The sequence below is a fragment of the Patiria miniata genome, unplaced genomic scaffold (assembly GCF_015706575.1).
Source record: "Patiria miniata isolate m_02_andy unplaced genomic scaffold, ASM1570657v1 HiC_scaffold_1, whole genome shotgun sequence".
In the NCBI taxonomy this organism is placed as follows: Eukaryota; Metazoa; Echinodermata; class Asteroidea; order Valvatida; family Asterinidae; genus Patiria; species Patiria miniata.
Window position 1 is genome coordinate 35,100,468 of NW_024037047.1, and position 6,690 is coordinate 35,107,157.

Below are 6,690 nucleotides of genomic sequence, written 5' to 3' on the forward strand. Positions count from 1 at the left end.
GGCTCCTAGGTTCTACCTTTTAAGATTGTCCAATAAAAAGACCCGATTTTCATACGCCGGCCAAATCACAATTTGCATGCCCCCATGGGCTTTAAAACAATTTGCAAATGGGAAAGACACTTTGGAAACATCCAATCAGTTTGAATATGCTTCATGAATGTCTGAATGAACGAGCAAATTTTTAAACAGTATTTAATTACTAATATTTTTCGATGTGGTGGTGGTGGGGGGTGGTGGGGGTGGCTGGGGGGGGGGCGCGCTAGACAGAAGATATATCAGAAGTGGCGCAATAAAACCGACAGCGGGCGCAATAATTTTGATTAGGGTTTCAAACATTTCTACGCGAGTCGTTAATTTGTGCCCCCACAATTTTTTTGTAAAAAACGAGACCGTCTAGTTTAAAATCGGTGGAATCGTGCGAATATAGCCGAGGATCATCTCCCTAGCTTTTGGGCTAATATCTAAGAGCAGATTTGATAAAATTAGGGTCCAAATATGGGTCCTATTTTCGCGAGAAAATGTAGGGATGCCATTGGTAACTTTGGCAGCTCAGCATTACGGATACACTCTCGCAAAATGTGGTTCGGCAGCTTTCTATACAAAAACCTCGTTGGATCGGGGTTTTGTGCGTAAACCTTATCAGTCAGCCGATCACGCTAAATTGACTTCGGCCAAACCGCAAGTCCCATCATAAGGAATAAGTTAACCGAACCAATTTTGTTCAAAGAGTGTGTCTCTAATGTTAAACGTGTACACTTTTTAACGTTAACAACTTTGTTTACAACCTTACGGCGCGATAGCTATTTGAAATAAATGAATGTAATTATGTCATGAGTTTTAAACATTAAGAAGATTGTGAAACGTTCACATGCAAACAGGGGTATCAATACATATACAATTAATGATTAAATTTCAAGCTTCAATAACTTATCAAAGAGTAACACAATTGAAACATTTTCATGAATGATGCGAAGATCGACAGAGCAAAAATAGCCTTGGTTTAAATATAACGATTAGATTTAAACAGTTCAAGAGGTTATAGTGCTGGTGGGCCTGCATATCGAAGAGTACAAACACCCAAGATTGTTTCATGCGGAATAACACAAATTCAAATTCAAATTCAAATATGGATTTGATATCTGGTCAGCGAACTAAGGAGTAAACTTCTAAAATCTGATGGCATCTGAACTGTTCTTACTGTGGTAAAAGAATAAACAAGCTGATCTCAAAAGCATATTCAGCTCATCCACTCGAGATTTTGAGTCGCATGTACAATGCGCGGGTCGCAAAATAAACCTGCCATGTACTAGGCGTATACTTGGTGCAAGAAAAGAAAGAAGTTATTGTCCAACAAGTTGACGTATAACCCGCTGCTTTAGGGACATACCGCGGCCCTGGAAAAAAGGATAAGTAAGATACGGATGACATCCAGGAAAATGGAAAATTGCGCCTGTAACACATTCCAAAAAATGTTCCCGTTTAGGCCCTAGCGGTTTTGTCTAGAACGCTATAATTTGCTATTATGAATGGTAATTGGGTTTGGTGAAAATTAGTCAGCGTACCATACTATCACACGGTTGAAAACGCTCTCCCTGTATTATTTTCAAAATTTCAACCAACATAGAATTTGATTTTAAAGTGCTGAAGTTAAAATAAGACATCTAAACAAACTAACTAAAAATTCCACATTTATGCATGTTAAAGTCACAAATTTTGAATTATTTGTGATTTTGAAAGTAAATGACAGGCGTATTCCCCCCCCCCCCCCCGATGCAAAGGCAACCCCAAAATATAACGTATTGTTACAGACCTTTGTCATCCGAGCGGTTTTACCGATGCATCCCCCTGGCCAATCAGCACCGGTCTGTCAGTGGCGACAGTGCTGATTCCAATCTCCCTTAGTGCTGATTAGCATTACTCACACTATCTCACTTACACTAATTAGTTGTCCTAAAACCCCGCCCCCTTTTTAAAATGTGATTGGATTGTTCGACCTTTCCCTTGCCTTATCACTGATTGGCTGCAAGTTTCGTGGAGCGCGGTCACTGTACTGTTGAGTCACAAGAGGGCGCACTCATTTTCCACCGGTGGAAAATGGGAGCGACTCGCAGAGAAACATACATGCGCAGTCTAGTAGGAGCCGTCCACGGCGCTTACAGGGTGCAACCCTGCAAAAAAAAATCCCATAGACACCAGTGCTAAATGCGCATACTTCAAATAAAAAAAAAAAAAATACTCAGAACTCTAACAGGTATTCAAGTTGCACAGACAAAATGATGATCAATGTGTCATCTTTCCTTTTTTTTTTTTTTTGGTGGGATGACCATTGACTTTTCGAGATATTCTCACCCAAAGAATACGACCCCTATTTTCTTCAAAGCGGAAAAGTAGCCATCTTGAAAAACGATCCCTCCATAACATGGTAAAATAGTGCCACTATCGAGCCCAATATCATCCAAAATGCTCAGAATTGGAAGCCCCGAGTCCGGAGGTTCATTGCCATATCTCTTCAATTCCTTCCTGTTATGGCTCTCAGAACTTATGCTTATGAATATATGGAAACTGATAAGTTGCCTGACGTGACGTGAAAGAGAAATATCGTGCGAAAAACTGACCTCTCCCTTCCGAAAATCTATGCGAACTAGTGAAACTCGGTGTACTCGACCATCGGATAAAAAGTTTTGAAATCATTTTGTGGCTGTCGTTTGGTGAAAACATATCTCAACAACAGCTAATATCAATTAGGCCAAAAAAAAAGTCTCCGGTTTCTGGTATGCGCGCGCGTCGCCGTAGCCATGCGCGTCGGCAAAATGAAAAAGTTTTTTTTTTCCATACAAGATGATGTTTCAAAACCGCCAAACTCACTGGTTTGACTGGAATTCTGCTGCTGCACAATTTTAACGTGTTTTTAGATGGGGTTATGATCGAGAATAAGATTTATGTGGCCTCTCTGGACTCCCATATATTTGCACTAAGTTTAGTCGGGCACCATTTGCAGTCATCAGCCGACATTTGAAGCCCCCCCCCCCCTAAAAAAACAGGTAAAAAAAAAAAAGCCGCGTCGCCGCACCACTTTTGGGGCAAGCTCCATACCAGAAACCGGAGACTTTTTTTTTTTGGCCTTATGCTTCCGTCACTAAAAGGGGTCTTCATGGTAGCTTTGATAGCGTGCCCGTATCGATCTACTTAAAATCAAGGCCAGTATTGTAAAAGGTTATTCTGCTCCCCTCCGACCCCCCGTAAATCTGCCCCGGACAGATTTACTTAGAGTCGTCCATTGCGTCGACTCTATAAATCTGCCCGGGGACAGGGTAACCTTTTAAATGTTGTCCCCAAAGAGCGGATCAAGAAAACAATTTCCTTTTTTTTGGGGGGGGGGGCTTGGTCCCCCAAAAAGTGGGTCCCAAACATTACGGCATGGGGTTCGGGGCCCGCTTAAGGGGCCCGATTTTTTGTGTGGATTGTAGATGCTCTGTGGTGCGATCTGAGACCATTTCTGACCACTTTAACTAAATCGTTTTGAAGAAAATATGGTGGTGTACGCAGTGCCTGCCTGTTTTGCTAGGTCACTTAAAAAAGAAGAAGTTGGGTTCGTTTTTTTTTTGGGGGGGGGGGGGGGATGACCCCCGTTGCCCCTTCCCCGATCCACCCTTGTGTCACTCTCCAGGGTATGTACCCCCCCCCCCCCCCGCCCACCGGAAAATGTGTCCCCTCTATAGATATAGCAGGTGTATCCCGAGAATGCATGGCAATTATGCTTACCTGTGTCTGGTACAGCGATCCCAGCCAAGAAATCCACACGACGTTGAGTAGCGCTGAGAGCATCCGTATCCACATACATCTCCCCTTTAAAAAACACAAGGGGAACACAATATAAGCACAAGTCAGATTTGACTACATACCAGTTAAATTTGACTAGCTATTCAGGGTCAGCTGGGTGCAACTGAAAAATCAGTCAATCTGACTATATTTTTCCAATCAGTATTATTGACTATATACTATTGACTATATAGCTAAAATTGGAATCAAATCCAACTAGTTTTTCTAGTCATATCATGAAACTTTGCATGTTTTAACTAAATTCCTATTCGATTTTCAGTAACTATATAGGAAAATCAGTCAATATTTTGACTGAGTTGTTTTCAGCGAGTAGTCCTAAAGTTAGTCTAAAGCCCTATTCATACCTAATGCGAATGCAAAGCGAGTTTGACGTCATTAACATTCGCTGCGAAATTATGTTCAACTTCGGAATTTGCACAAATTCACGTTCGCTTTCGCGCCGAGTATAAGTAATCGGTCTTTAGGCCGAAAAGAAATAGTTCTGCTTCCGGTTTCCCTACCTACACTATTCTGACAGCCCCTACCCTTATTGTTTTATGGGGAAAATGAGAAGAAAAACCCAAAACCATCAATTTCTACCTTTTACTCTTGACTACACGCAGATGCCTCCATGATCGTACATTAAAAAAAAGTGACCAACAAAAAATAAGAATCCCTACCTACCTGTACCTGTTTTCGAATGTCATGTAATGGGAAGCAGAACTATTTATTTTTGGCCTTTCCAGGGTCTTCAACACTGAACACTGGCGAAAGGAAGATATACATGCAAAATACAAACTCTAAAATATTCGTACTTGCTTTCAGAATGTACGCACATTTATAGGACATTTTGAATGACTAGTACATCCTCAGTTACAATTTCAACAATATAGTACTAGTACCATGTGTTTCTCAAACCAACATTTTTCGATTCATTCATTGGGTATTTAAGCAAAATAATCATTTCTCACGTTTCTCTGTGTTATTATTTTACAACATAGTCAATCTCCTCAAAATTAGAAAATCTGACTGGAATTAATCTGGACTTGAGACGATATAAAAAGCTAAAAGAGGATTTTATTGTGGATTATAATCGCCTCATTATTATCACACCGGACGGTTTGATTTCATGGGGGGGGGGCGTACTCTGAATAAAATATTCAGTGACACTTACTGTGAGAGTGGTAAACTGACAGCCAGAAGGATTACAAAAAGCCGACGAAAATCATGATGTTCTCCAGTAAGATGGCAAAGCAGAGTCGATTCGTCCTGAAATAACCATAATATTCCCGTCTAATTTCACAACTTTTCACTCAATCAGACAAAATGCTCATCCCATTTCAAGAAGTCAAGTTCAGAGATCCGGGCACGAATACAGTTCCAATACGCAGTTAGAACATTTAATTCCGCGTACTTTTCCAATAATCCAGTTGTCAAAATTGTCCATGCAAGCAAATCCCATTTTGTTGGTTTTCGAGTTCGCATTGAATTCGCGTATCAATTTACAACAAGAGTTCAATAGAACTACAGAGTACAGAAGTCAACTAAGTTTGATACTTACATTTCACTAAACGTCAATTGTATTCGCGATGAGAAAATCAGTTTAATGTTAAGAAATTGATATGATTTTTATTATATCTTTTATTTATAGATGACATTGTATCTACACGTATGCGCCAATTAACAAACTGGTTTGATCTTTATTACATATAATTTTTTAAAAAGTCATATTGCCCCTTCTCTTACTTAGACGCTTTATACCTTTGACAGTTTTGTTATGCATATTTCATATTTCCTACTCAAGCATTCGTGGTTTGCTTTGAAATAGCCATACATTACTTTATAAGTCTTTCTAAAAGTCATGTTTTGCTTTTCTTGAACATAACTGAGTTCCTTTTGTAAAATTTAAATCGAATTTCCATGCAATTTTTTTTAAAGCTTTGCATAACCGACTGAGCAAGGTATGAAACTGGACAGGAAAACCTAAAGTTAATTTTGTCGAAAAAAATAAAATCTACAAAATATATCAGCACGTATATTATCCTGCATATTATTTAGTCCTAAACAATACTAGCAATAATTCTTACAATAAAAATACGCACGAAAAAGAAGGGAATACTTGAGGATTTTTTACCTGTAGTAGGTCAGGCGGGCTCGTTGTCCGGCAACTTCTGCTGGTGTTTCATCGTTACATGAGAACAGGCGTCAGTATAGCCCCATAGGGCTTACATGATCTGCCCAGCGAGACTGCACTCTGTACCGGTCTTTTTTTGTCTGTGCGTTCTTTTGTTCCATTCGCTGAAGCAACATGCGCAGTACGGTCAAAGGTGATGCATACATGGAATGTGGAGATTCCCTTTTCCATGGCCGGTCGCACGCTTTGTTATATTTTTAATTCACAATCCCGCGTTGGCACTACTGGTATATTAGGTGACCCTCTCGTACAACTTGTAAGAGTGAACCGTGTTCAAACGTGTAGTGTGTCGCTAACTCGCCATCACTACGGACTTCAAGATAAATATTTTAGGCAAAATTCAAACAATGGTTGTGTCCAAAAAAAATATTTTTTTACATATGGAATTTGCGTCAGGAAGATTTTACATTGGATTTTGTCCTCCACCCACGTATTTTTGTAGACCTTTAGGCCTTGCGAAGAAAAATATAAAATGTTCGTCTAAGTTCGCAAATTCAAACGTTGGTTTACGAATTTCAATTTTTCAGATATTGAAGGACACGCCACGCTATCATAAATAGCGTTGTTTTTCAAGGATGTTCAACATCAAGTGTAATTGTTGTCTAATTTTTGAATTATGAAAGCGTATGAAGCGTATTGCTGTCACGTCCTATTAAAAGAAATCACACAATTTTATG

The 6,690-nt window shown here is 39.7% G+C and overlaps 1 long non-coding RNA gene across 1 annotated transcript; it reads right to left on the reverse strand.

Annotated features, from left to right (window-relative positions):
• Positions 1-1,771: 1,771 nt before the first annotated feature.
• On the reverse strand, positions 1,772-5,032 carry LOC119722451. Its single transcript, XR_005270449.1, has 3 exons — positions 4,994-5,032; positions 3,763-3,846; positions 1,772-2,168 (listed from the first exon to the last, which is right to left on the reverse strand). It is a non-coding gene; the product is annotated as an uncharacterized LOC119722451 (long non-coding RNA).
• Between the last annotated feature and the right edge of the window lie 1,658 nt (positions 5,033-6,690).